This window comes from Anopheles cruzii, chromosome 3 (assembly GCF_943734635.1).
Source record: "Anopheles cruzii chromosome 3, idAnoCruzAS_RS32_06, whole genome shotgun sequence".
Classification (NCBI taxonomy): domain Eukaryota; kingdom Metazoa; phylum Arthropoda; class Insecta; order Diptera; family Culicidae; genus Anopheles; species Anopheles cruzii.
In genome coordinates this window covers 61,567,431-61,581,914 of record NC_069145.1, presented here as the reverse complement: position 1 = coordinate 61,581,914, position 14,484 = coordinate 61,567,431, and positions in this window count along the sequence as shown.

Genomic DNA, 14,484 nt, shown 5'->3' with positions numbered 1-14,484 from the left:
AGCGATCATCACATCATCGTATCACGGTTTCCCGTAGCCGTCGTCAACCTGTCGTCGTCGCCGTCGTCGTCCGGATTGTCAGAAGCTTCTTAGGACCATAAACATACGTTTTTTTTTCTTTTGGCCCGTCGTCGTCCCTGAGTTTCTTCGAGCCCGAGTTCGATTCGTTCTGAATGAAAAACTGACCAATTTAAGCGTACCATTCCATTCGTTCTCGGTAGTCATTCGCAATTTACACGACCATCAGAGAGCCCCAGAGAGGCACCCGCACCTCCGGGCCGGTATCGCCGGTATCCCTGCGGGGATCCCACCACCGCTGCGGTGCGAGATGGCCAAAAAATTTGTCTCCAAACTTTATAATGACCACCCCGGCACTGCGTGGCGTGCGAAGAGCCCACCGGGAGGCGTGTGGACGATCCCTCTCTCCTTCTCTCCCTCTGCGGCGGAAGTGGAGGAGATCAGCTCCCTGATCCCAACACTGGTAGTTTACGATAATATCAGCCCCGGAGAGTGCCTGATGGGCACTGGAACGACTGGAAGCTCGTGCGTTTTGCATGCGACTCCCGGGGCGGCCGGCGACCGCGCGCGGGAAAATATGGCACGTCAGGTTCGCAACGGGCCAACCAACAACCGTTGATCGCCCGTTGATTACACGGATCTGATGCCGTGAACCACTCGCTTCAGATACGCTCGAAGATTTGACGGGGACTTAATTGACGTTTTCCTTCACAGCCCACGGGGCAGAACCCGCAGGTTTCGCAACAATCGCAGCGCAAGTCCGGAGCACCCGCAGGACTATAGCCCCGAAGACGATCCCAGAATCCAGAAGCGATCCAGGAGCCCAGCAGAAGCCGAAGCGCATTCGTTAGTATTTGGTTAATTTGACGAAAGACAGATTTCTCGAGCGATAAGGGCCGAACGGGGCAGGCGGGCAGGCAGGCAACAAAGGGCCGGACCGGATGGGGAGTGGAACTGGTCCCCACTGGTCAGGCAACGACCGCAACGGCCGTGCGCTTCCCTTAATTGATATAAATTTCCAGTGAAGTCATAATCTTTTACGGACTGACATGTTGTTTCCTTAAATCGATAAATTTGGAAGCGCATAAAAATTTATCTAAATTTTATTAGCACTCCGCCGTCGCCGCCGTCCCAATCTTCCGCGTCTGGGGCCCCCCCGACGGAATGGGCTCCACTTTGTGCGGCCGAAAACCATCATGAAGGCAGCCTCCGACGGCTCATTAATAGACAATAACTATTTGTTGGGAATTTACATAGGGGCATTTTTCATCGGAAGCGTTCCGGCCGCCGCCGCGGGTGCTCGTACCGTAGCGGTCGGTGTTCGGGGCGCTGGTTTTGGGTGGAAGATGTCCACGATAGGCATCGTGGAGCGCCTAGAGACCAGAGCGCCAGCGGGAACCCGTTCCTCGATCGGTCAGCCTGGTGGTGATGGGTCGGAACACACACGGCGAAAGCTGCTACCGGTCGTTTGTCGACCGGTCGGACCCCGGGAGGATCGCGGGGACTACGTGTGAAGATCGTTAGGCGAAAATTGATAGGCGAAGCAAATGGAAATCATGGGCGAGCGATCATCTCCTCAGCTCAGCGCTTCCGCTTGATCGTGGCTGCAGTTGAAAGCGATAAACTATGTTTTACATGAGCTTTCGGGTGCTCTATGACGGCACGAGTTGGTAGCGGTGCAGACGGCTTTAAAGTCAACAGAATGCTAGTAATTGGTAGCCATTTAAGTGACGTCTGTAGGGTAATTAATGCTTGATTTATTTTTTCAACTAGGACTTTCTGTTAATGGCTTAATGTTACGAACTTTTGTAACTATTTAATTCATTTGTGAAGTACGATACTGAATTTTGTATACACAAATATACTTTAAATACCATCGCTTAGTTTCCTATTTCATACCTTAATATTTTTGTTTTATAAGGCAATCCAAATCAATCTTTAATCGATTTTACTTTACTTGCATTATAATATGTAGCTTTTAGTAAGCCTAACTGGATTTCTATTTTTAAATGCCTTCATGGCCTTGGCTACTTTCGAGTCGTATCAATAATTGCAATTACTTTATGAGACTTCAAGACAACTTTAATATTAGGTAGTCTAAAAAGAAATCCATTATTTTTGCGTGTACTTCAAAACTTTATTTAAGATGGTTTCAATTGTCCGATTTGGATCAAATATGCACCGTTTTGTTGGAAAATTTGTTGTCTTTTTAATAAATATATTTTTATAATGCCCCTTTTGTAGAAGACTTAGTCGTTATTGGCGAAAAACTCGAGCAATCCATTTTCACAATCCTTTTTTGATCTCAGTTTTTCAACACTCATGAAATTTTGTATTGCGTGAAAAAGGTGTCAATCGCTTGGTGCAAGGTCCGGATTATACAGTGGATGCATTTAATCATCCCAGCCAAGCTCCCGGACTTTCTGGCGAGTCACTAAAGACGTGTGTGACATTTTATTGTCCTGGTGAAACACAAAACCTCTTCCGTTGGCCGATTATGGTCGTTTCTGGTCAATTGCTAGCTTCGAACGGTGCAGTTGTTGACGATGGAGATCTGAATTTAGTGTTTAGCTACACGGAAGCAAGTCATAATAAACAATTCCTTTCAAGTCCCACCATAAACCCAGCAGAACATTCCTGGCCGTGAGTCCTGATTTAACCATCGGTTAAGATGATTCACCATGCTTAGACCACGTTCATTTTCAGACAGTATTGTCGTATTTATTCCATTTCTCATCCCCAGTACCCATCCTTTTATGAAATGATTCGATTTCGTTCCGTTTGGCAAAAACTTTGCCATGGTCTTCGATCCATCGTGGTTTTCGGTGTCAATGGATGTGACACCCAAACATCGAGCTTCTTTCTAAATCCAGCTTTGCGCAAATTACTTCAAAGTGTAAAGTATCAGCTTTAAAACGAGCCTAAATTTGAAACTGTACGATCCATACTTCACGAGATACCGTGAAAATAATGGATTTCTTTTAGACTACCTAATATAATAATATCCTTGATCACGCAGTAGAGAATAATACAAACTTTTAGGTCAAAAAACCTGTTCGGAATTAAATGAACAACGATTAGTCGATTAAACATTGAACATTTCTATTGCACGTATTGTAGGAATAGCAATATTTGGACAATAAAACTCAAAACATAATCAAGTCATAATAAAAACATATCGCAAACAGATCGTTGATCGCTCCCCCAAAGGAACACTTTGTGCGTGTCGTGTAAAGCCATCAAACCGGTGGGCAACCGGTGCCATTATAGATGCATCTCCTGTCGCCTGCTCAGCGGACATTATGGGTCCGACAACGGCAACCCCAAAGCGATCGTAGGAAATCATAAATATTGAAAACGCGGTCGATTTGATTTACACCCGGAATGTTCACCGTTTACCGGCGCGTGGACCGGACCACGCGTACCGGAACCGTGCAAAGCGAAGGCCGAGCGACAATGTTAGAAATTCGGCGGGGGTGCCACCATCACCCTGCCCACACACCCCCTGGCCGAGAAAGGCTTAATCAAGTCGAACTGGATCGACTTGAAAAAACAAAGTGAAAAAAATCGGCCCAGAAATGGTATGTCCCCGGGGTTCCGAGTGTTTTGTACACATTTTCTTATCACCAAAATCTGGCCAGCATTTAGGCAAATGAGAGCGGTCTATTGTTTCTGTTTTGCGCGATCGGCCGATAAGCTGGACAAGCGCCCTCCAAATGAGTTCGGTAACACCCTTTACATGCTTCATTTGTATTTTCATTAACGGCCCTCCTTGCCTTTACTGTGGGCCTGCCCTTCGTACAGAATGGTTTTAAGTCGTATCGATTCGCTAAAAATATCGAGAATATGATAAATAAATAAAAACCCCGTTTTAATGCACCCCAATTGGACCCATTTCAATATCAATTTATTTCTGTTTCCATTAAAATCGCCACAGCGCGCTCAAATCCTAATGCTGGTTGTCACCCGAGCCGAGTGTGTTCCCGAGCCTAATCGGCCTCGAACCGGTCGATCATCCGGCGAAATCGCTCCAGAAAGCTCCCCACCGGCCGACCAGATAATGTCCCCCGCGAATGCTAATGAGCGAACTAATTGGTAACGCAAACGGTACGGTTTTGCGGCTTTGTGGTCTCTTCTCCACGCCGCCGCCCCGAGCCGTCTTCGTCCTCCGCGTCGTGTCTGGAGGGTCCAATTTTGTCGATAGTTTACGATCGTCCTGCGTGCCGCGCCAGTTTTATGCTCGACACGCCACGCCACGCAAAAGGACCCGAGACCCGAGAACAGCAGACAGGCCTCGTGGCGCTCGTGGATGGGACGCGCGCGAAAACAGTGCAGATAAACCCGGTCAAGGACGAACCGCAGCGCGGGACGATTTTCCGGGGCCCATAATTCGGGGGCCTCTGCCTCTTTGCCCGGGACGCCAGCGGCGGTTAATATTTTTGACGCACGAAGATGACGGAGACGGACCCGCACGGATCACCTCCACTACCTTCGAGCCAAGGATACACATATTTGGATTTGGTGTGTGTGCCGCTCTTTTTGTCTCGTTCCGTTTTGCATTTTACGCTTCTCGCCTCGGCCTCGCCAGGGTCCGTACGAAAGTTATAAACCGACGGATTAGCATAATACAAGTGTAGTTTACACGTACGTAATTATGCAAATTTTTGTTTTGACTACAATCCGGGCTTTTGCGCTCTGCATGCCGCCAAGGGTTTTTTCGGTGCATGTTTCGGTGCCACATTCTAAAGCCCGGACGGACGGACGGACCACTCCGGTGCGCGCAATCTGTGCGAGGTGACCGTTTCGGTCGTTTTGACGATTCCGAAACGGCACCACTTTTGACCGCGGACTTAACCACCGTGGTAATCGCACGGATCACGGCAGCCACGGGTCAAGCGTCGGACCCGCGGGGGCAGCTCTGCGCAATAACGCGCAGTACCCATTCATTTTTGAAAGCCAACGAAACCAAATTAAGTGCTGGAGAGCACCCGGCACCCGGCGGGAATGGGCACCGAGAGAAGTGTTAAAATCATGATTGGCTCAATCGATAAAGGGACCACGCGACGCACACGTTATCGGCGGGGCTGATGGAGGGTGGCGGCCCGGTGTTCACGGTGTGCCCTGTGACCCTACCACGGTCGGATCGGATTAATGCCCGAACCCCTCATCCGAGCAGTCCTGGCGGAGCGTCACCGAGTGTGTGGGCCACCTCGCGGAGACATTTAAATGTAACGGCCGATTTGCACGCCACCTTGAAAATATTATCGCTTTTAATGTTCCATTGGTGGGCGCCTGCGAGTGGCCAGCCCGGTAGGTGTGACACTCGGGGCCCGATGACTGACGCCGATGACTGCAAACAACAACCTCAAAAGTGTCAAACAAAATGCCACACGAGAAACCGTCCGTCCCCTCGGAAAACACGGGTGGCAGTAAAATTATTTTAATTAAGATAATTTCATATTTTATTCATCGCCTCCCGGTTGGAATATGTTAACCAGCAACGCAGCCGCAGCGGTCAGTCCTAACGGTGGCCCGAGAAAGAACGGTGATTATGCGAGCGTAAGCTTGAAAGTTTTCTAATGTTCCCCACCCGGCTAAGCCGGCCCGGGGATGGTGATGATGAATTCACACTCACCCACACCCGGGGGCGACCATCATGATTTGTGGAAACAGTGTCAACGCATGAGCCTTTATCGGGCGCGATCGGTGATTTAGATAACGCGGTGCGATGGGGCTACAATCGGTCAATTTTCGCGCCTATGTTTCGGGTGGCCCGACCACACACTGTTTCCTGTGTGCCAGGGCTTCCGGTGGCAATTGTGTGGGATGGGCCATTTTATGGGAGCTCGTAACGCGAGAAGGTGCCAGGATGCGCGCTAATTAGAACATGAGTGCGATTATGGCGAGGCCACCGGGGTTAACCATTTTTCGGCTTTTTTGTCCTTGCTAGTTACGTAAGCGTTAAGACCTCACCTTAATGCCCCGAAAATGATAACATTGGTTGATTCGAAAATCAAGGAAAAACCTCTCTCGGATAAACAATTTTTTTTAACTTATAAGAACGGACAGGGCCGTATTTATCTCTCGGATTAACATGTTTTCATACAAAAAAATCTAATAAAACTAAACTAACTTCATGCAACTTGACACTTTGTTGTGAAGTTTGTTCAAATAGATTGTGAACATTGTAAATCAAATCACACCAATAACTGTTAAGTTATTTACTATGATTTTTTTATTATTTTTATTCATCACAATCCAAGTGACCTTGTTCAAGAAAAAAATGTTTAAAAAATCTTTTAAGTACCTCTGCACCAAACTATCGCCAATGAACTGCTTTAGCATGTTTGTATCACGGTTAAATTCATTTTACGTTCCATTTTTGTTTTTAGTTCTATTTTCGTTTCTAGTTCTGTTGTCTATAATAAAGGATAGATCCAACAAAACCAAAACAAACTGAGTCCTATTTTTTGGCTTAGTTTAGAACTGAATTTAGAAAAATTAATAAATTGGGATTGGTTAGTGTAGTTATTATTTGTTGCTTTCGCATTTGGTCTTCTTTTGCGAAGTATTTGTTGGATCATTTATGAATCAATGTCTCTGCTTGTAGGTTTTGAATATCGCAGTGTAAAACAAACAGGATAATCATACACTCCAATAGCAGCATTTAACAACCCTTGCGATTCAAGTATTAGAAACAAAACAGATCACTGTGGCAAGCACGTTGGTTTAGTTACTGTTGTTTTTTTTTTATTCTTAATATTTTTTTGTTGAAGAAAATTTATTGAACTACTCAAAAGGACCAAATTTTCGTACCAAATTAAACCTGCTCTTTCTTCAAGAATACATAAACCTCGAGGAGCTCCCATTTCAACCGGTCGTTTGTAACTTCATAACTTCGTTTGTATCGCAGTTTTAAGACACTCTTGGAGCTTGGAGCCCTCCGGCAGTTGGTTCTTACCTTAAAGGAGGTGGGAGATGGGCTATCTTCTGGATTCTGACTGCTACGAAAACACATGCGCTTCACAGCCGCAGCTGAGTCTTCTGTAGCCCTTTAATTACTTTGTTGCACCTTTAGTCAACACACACGCACGCACTGAAACGCGAACGTTCTACAAACACCCGCCAGCAGTAGGCTTATCTATTTCCATTCTCTCCAACACTGCACACCGTCAACGTGTCACTTCGTCACTTGTCGGAACGTACATAATCTTCTCACTTTGCCACGATGGTACCGATTCACGGACTTGACGATTGCACGAGCTCACGCACGTAACATTCGCACGCAGAAGATCGCCTACTTTCGCCTCCGTCCGTCACAAAATTCCGTGCGCTACTGACCGAACCGCGGCCGGCTACGCAACAACTTCTCGGTATCCTCGCAGCCTCAGTCACGCGTTCGGCTGTCATCACCCCGGCGCTGGACCGGGGCCGCGAGAGTGAACGAGAGCACGCGCTAAGCGCGAAGCGAACCGGTTCCGGTTCCCGGCCGTGGGCTGGAACCTTACAGATAAGGGGCGAAGGAGAACCCCCAACAGGATCCCGGTCGAACGAGACGGAGCGAGAGCATAACAGCATGTCAGCATGCCAAGGAGTGCGACTTTTGGCGGGACAGAGAGGACCACAAGTTCCGGTGCCGAGCGGGACAACAGCAGGCGCAATCGCACAGGCGTAGCATAACAAATAGAAGCGCAACGTGTGCTGGTTCGTGCGTATTTTAATGCTGCTTCGATAAATTGACCGTTTTGTTTTCGATACCCTCCCCAGGAAAAGGGAACCCTCCCGCTCTCGCCACCCCCTGGGTGTGGAACTTGGCCATGGGAATTGTAAACGGTGGCCACTCTCTCGAATCGAATCGAGTCTGCTCTAATCGAACACTGAAATCTTCCACGTGCGGCGAAGCGACATAACTATTTGGAGCAGAAATTATGTTCAAAATGGTGGACCCGAGCTGACTTCCTTCCGACCGACGGACCTACGCGAGCGACGGCTTTTCTATGACGGTCTCCGATAATTAAATTAATGAACCACATTTTCTCACGCTTTGCTCGCCCGGCCATCGCCAACTGGACACTCAGGAAGCACTTAGATCGTTGGTGCTCTAAAATGGATAGTTTATGTGACGGTGAGACACTCCAGCTTCCGGACGAACTGGACATTTCGTTAAATAACCCGTGCTAGTGCTACTACTTGAGCGCCAGTTTCTACTTTTGCTGTTGAGTGCCCGAAAAAATCGTTAAAACATATCATAGAAAGGAATGAATTACCAATCATCGTAATGGAAAATAATCGGTAAATGTTTTCCATTTAATGGAGGGCACAATAAAGGAAAGATTTTTAAATAAATGATGGCCAACCAATATGTAGAGGTTTCAATTAAGTTGGAAACTCATCTGCGAATTTCTACATTATTTAATTATTGCCATGCCCATGCATATTTGTAACGCCATTTCTGAGTTATTTCTGAGTAGAAAAAACCTTGGTGCAATTATTACACAACAAAGCCTCAGAACCAGGATTTTAGGAATTGTTGTGTAACAAGTATTTCTCTTCTTTTGTGGCTCGGCCGTAGATCATCCGCCTAAGCTGCACCGATTAATGCACAAAACTTTAAGTTGCTACTCAATACGGCTGTGTCCTTTCTAATAATAATAAACAAGTATTTCTCTAGCAGTTCTACATAATTTGAAGTCATAATAATAATGTCAAGTCATGAAGTCATAATAATTTGAAACAAAATGCATGGTGAATTGTGCTGAAATCGGCAAATTGCTTTCTCGAAAGAACATTTGTGACATCAATTTCTTATTATTCAAACAAGATTAATTATTATCGAGGTATGATCTAAATTTTCCTTCAGTCCTGGACACGACATATTTTATGAAATGATGTAAACATGTTGTACGACTACAAAATAAGATAAAATTTTTTTATGGCACATTATTCTTCATTCTTTACGACTTCATTGACTGGATTGTTGGACATTTTCGGTTTTAAATTATAACATTAACTCATTCAACTTCAATATTTATACGTTTGGATATGCGAACGCTCTCGAAGAATCACATTGTTTCGTCTTCTCAGCTACTACTTATTGCTGTGTCTTCTCATTACTTTATCGAATTAAATGATTAGCAAATAACATTAAATAGTACAAGTCGTGGATAGATAGGCATTTTAAACAACAAGAACGGTTATTGAAGTACGTTTGAGATAATAAATTTTCCTGATAACACCTGAACAATAACCTCCTGCAAACTATTGTACAGTTTCAACGTTGAGTTATAATGGAGTTAAATTTATCGCTAGACAGCGGCATTATGTCACCTACATTTAATTCTCGTTCAACCGCCGCTCGTCGCTGTGGCCTGAAAGGACACTTTCTTTTCACATTTTCCACCTCCGTCCGACGCACTCCCTGCCACTTCCGGCAAGTTGCTTAAGTTGCTTCGGTAAATGCCATTTCCGTCCCATTTTCCCGCCGTGGGCTGTCCTGGGTGGCCACGGAAGCAGCGTTTTGCAACGCTTTGAACGGTCGAAGGGATTCCGTTCAGGACACGCTCACCCGTAGAAAGTTCCACTCGATTATGTTGTCCTGTTGCAACGACGGGGGACGGGGACCTCCTGAAGGAAGGGGCCGCTTCACTACTGTTTTTCTCTCTCACCATTTCGGGTCGTAATCCGGTTGGAGTGAGCGGGCAAGGCAGCTGTTTCTGTAGGCGCTGCCCGAACCGAAGGCGGAGCTTACGGACCTAAACATAGAAACACATGGTTGCGCATACTTTCAGGACTTCAGGACAATCGCGACCATCGAGGGGCAGGACGACACGGACACGGACCGTGCGGTAACGGCTCCGAATCCTTGACGATCAGGCGCCGCTTTGCGTCACAGTTTCGGAAAATGTGGAATGAAGTAACCCTGCCGAAGGGAAGTGAAGTCGGAACGAGGGCCTTAATTGAAGAGCAACGTTTGGATAAACTTTTCTCATCAAGCATTAGTTAACAAAGAAGGAACAGACTTCGCTTGAAGTATTTAATAGTAGAAAGCCATTCAAGCTGTTGCACTATATCTGGCTAGCGTTATTGGATGAATTACAAATAACACTGAAAGTTTTTTTCAATCGGGTTTAAAATTAAAACAAATATTAAACACACAGTAAAAGCTGTAAATCTAAAACGGATAACCCCATAAAGTTGTCGAAGTATTTATGCTTCATTTCTATTGTTCAATTGATAGCATTGGCAATTGTTAAAATAGAACTTTACCTGAGCGTTCATCGAAAAAATGCATTGATTCGAATACGATTTGGATTTTAACACATAACATGACCGGTAAACTATTATACTTCTTTAAATTATTTTAGAGTTAGTTTACTTAGCTACTTTGCTTACAGATTACTACATTGCTGTTGATGTTGTTTGACTAGAACTTTGTGGTTGTGGTCAGGAACAATATTTTTCTCAAAACTCTCAAACAATCAGGAACAATACTCGTTATAGACATATTTATTGGATTTGTCTTTTAAACATATTCATCATGACTAAGATTTGTATTAATGTTTGGTTCAAATTCGACGTTCGATGGCCTAATTGTTCACGTTAAGCTACGTCCTGTCTACGGCATACTAAATTTGTTCAGCTTTCAAGTGTTCATGTATCTTATCTTTAGTTATGCTAAGAATGTTCAACTGTCTATTCAGAATATTTGACAGACAAAAAACTACTGAAAGCTTGAAATTACCACAAATAATTCCAAGATAAGACACCGTTATCAACCATGACGACAAGAAAGAAAAAGACATTTCTGGCATTTGGATTTAGTTTGACCGAACTGACTGGATGACGCCGTGGCCACCTGCAGACAATTTATAAATGCCCATCCATTTCCGATTTTCTACCACTTTAAGTGAGCCAACCTGCCGCCACACAAGGATTCCTGGACGGTAACAGGTAACAGCACCGAACGGAAGTTGCTCCAATTTGACACGGCAAAGGCAACAAATTGCCAGCTTTCGAGGCCGGCGTGCTTCCTGCCCGGAACCAAAGACTTTATCGCAGACGGAACGTCCTCGGGGAAGAAAGCGATCAAGCAAAACGACGGTCAAACGCCACGCCGGTTCGGCAAGAAAAATGACCGAATCAGGCAACCTGCCGTCGCTGATTGATTGACGAAACAAACCCGCAGGACCTGTGAAGTGCGACCTCCTCCGCCAGACCGGAGTACGGTAAATTTAGGCACCACGGCCGACGGAGAGTCGCTGCCACTGCCGGTGCGACTGAAGTGCCGGTGGCAGAAGCATTAGCGGCAACGATGCCACAACATAGCAATTATCCTAATGTACCAAACATTCTCTCAACGGCAGCGGATGATCTTCCGCTTGTGGATCGAACCCTGCGCCCAAAAACGGATGGCCGATGGCTTATGGATGAGCTGCCACCTTCCGTCAAATTCATCTGCCCAGGGAAAATTACTCTGCCCGGTGATCCGCGTTATCCGCGTCTTGATCCTGGACCGAAAAATAGCGCCAATGTCACTTTTTTGTGGTTTTCATTTTGGTTTGTTGCGGGATCCCTTTTGTATTCCTACTATCCGAACCGTAAATGTTTGAAATAAAAAGGAAACAATATTTTTATTAAAGTCAGGGCTTGCTAGGTTTAATCGGAAGCCTATTTAGCGAGCCCCAAGCCAAGCAGCTGTACCGTCCCCCTTTAAAGCTGTTGCTGGGGAGCACTGATCGACGACGGAAAGCTCGCGGAGAAGCTTTAGGCTTCGCGGAATGAGCGCGACCAGCCCGCGGAGGGTATAGCTTCAGGCGAAACCCGTTTTCGGTTTCGGTGCGACGTCACAAAGTGTTTGTCATTTTTGATTACGTTTAGAAGCTGCATGGAGCTCCCTTTTTAAATGTGATTTGGGGTTTGATCTTTCTATTAGCACGCATTTCTAAGCCTCTGGCAGATTCTGGTGAATCTAATCTAAAGAATGATAGTTCATTCTAATGTCTTCTAATACTTGTTTATATCATTGTTTATAGCAGCAATAGTAGCATTCATAGATGGTTTGCCACTGTAGAAACTCGAGCGTGATGTTTTCTTCGGTAAATGCTTATTTAGTTACTTTGTGTTGATTGTCTTCTACGCAATGCTACAGTAATTTGATGCAGAACACCAATTGGAAAACAAAAAGGCTTTGGCATCAGACAATTTTTTGCGACCCCAAGATCGCTACTGGCGATCGTAGAAACGAGCACAACTTCTTAACCGTCACAGAACATTTAAATCCATCTCAAATTCATCTTGATGCTGTTCCACCGCCCTAAGCGGTGCAGAAAAGTTTACCAAAGCTCCCGTGATTTGAGATTATGCATGATTACGCTCACGAATATCGACCGTAGAAGCCTTGACGGCGAGAGCGTTCCGGGGTAATTGTCATGCAGACGCATTGCCTTGAAGCCATAAACTCGGACCCGGTCCCGATTGTTGTACGACGCAAAAAGGCTCCTCGGATACCGCCCACGGCTCTTACCTCAATTCATACTGATATTACCGGATAGAGCATTATAGCGCCCGAAACGAACGAATTCCCCCACACTGTGTGGTCATTGCGAAGGAGGACCTGTGGACGCGCCTTGCCTTGGTTTTCGGTTCCCGACTTTTTAATCCTTCGAAACCAGCGGCAAGGATTACATGCGTCCCGCAGCAAAACATCAAAGCAAATCAAAACAAGCACCAAACCGTTTGGCTTCCATCGTTTGCTCGGCGGCGATGTGGGATGATAATTAGCATATAATTGAACAGTTTTTGATGGCCACCGGCTCCGGACCTCTCGAATGGGTTTCGAATTATGTTGCAATTTTTGGCCGCATCCTCCGGGCGGGAATGACGATGCGTGCCATCGACGTCCGCAGCACATCAGGTCCCTCGGCCACCGATTTCCGACAGAAGACCAACTAATTGTCCTGCCGACTCCTCCGCCCGAACGCAAACGGCTGTAATTTTATTCATTAGAATGGCTGCACAACTTTCGGTACGAATCAGAACGAAAAAGAGAAAAGTGGAAGAACCAAAAAATGAAACAATTTTGATGATTTTGGACGCTTTGGCCGTTTTGAGAGTTTATCCAGAAAAACTTGCGACTAACTACTTTTTGATTAAGTACAAACCCCAAGCACGCACGGGACACGCAAGCATCAAGCACCAAGATTAGCGTTGGTGTGGCCAGACACCGCTGAAGCCCGCGAGCGAAATGTGTCTCGGCATCCTGGCCAAACTGCTTCTGATTCGGAGTTGATTTGCGTCGGAGGATTTGAAATGATTGTTGCGGTTTTTTTTTTTCACCCGCAACCAGTTTATGTCTCGGCCGACAAACAGACAGGCGCGCCACTTGTAGGAAAATTAAAACGATGATAAAGTTCATTTAATGATGGCCTACACGGCACGAAGCTGAATACCGCGAAAATAGTCTGGTGAGCAGAAGTTTAGCGGCGGCTAAGAAAAGAGTGAACAAACGATGATAATAGTATGATGCGATATGCTGCATCTAATGAAGCTTCTGAACTGGCGGGAAGGTACAACACTTATTAGGGAAACCTACCTGTGCAAAATATGTAGTTGAAATTTGAAAGTAATTCCACGTTGCAAACATAGAAATTGTCTTGTACGATTAATTTTATCATTCGTATCGACCTTAATATAATCTTTAGGTCACCCTTCTGCATCGGTGACAATGATAATGATAAAAATGACTTAATGCTTTTGGTAAGAATTTATATTTGAATATCATTCAATTTAATATTATTCATTCAACATAGCATAGTTAGCATAGCATAATTTGGTCGCAGACCTAATTACAAGCTGGTTCGGATAGGCAGTTCTTCCACTTACGGTGCTTTGGTGGAAAATCCTTTCTGGTTCTTTACTAATTAATAGTAAATAGGTTCTCCCCGAATGAATTCATCATAGTGAAATATGTCTACTGTTTGCGCAGTTAATCATGCCAGGATGGTATCAGCTCTTGAGAGAATCGAGAACCTTCATACAATATTCATCCTTCCTTATCGTCCCAATCCTACTATCCACACGAGAGTTCGTGATGCATATTTCTGTTCGTGGAGCGCCGTTTCTTATCTTGCAATTTCGATAAAATTTCTCTCACTGCCTGGCCAAAGGCAGATGTGCTAATTAGCCCAGACACTCCACCGGCGGCGCGGCGACACTTTGCACACCGCAAAGCAGTTACATAATTCATCACCAACCTCCGAAATCAGATCTGAGCGAAGTCATCAATATTCATGGTCGCGTCGTCCCGCTTTCCGCCCTGGAAAAGTTCGGGTGCTCATAAAATGTAGCCCGAAAAGGGAAATGTATGCAAAAAACGAATCATTTTCATTCGCGACCCGGCATGATAAGGACCCCGTGCTGGTCGTCCATCACACATTCCTCCGTCGGGCCTGGAAGCATAATTCACCT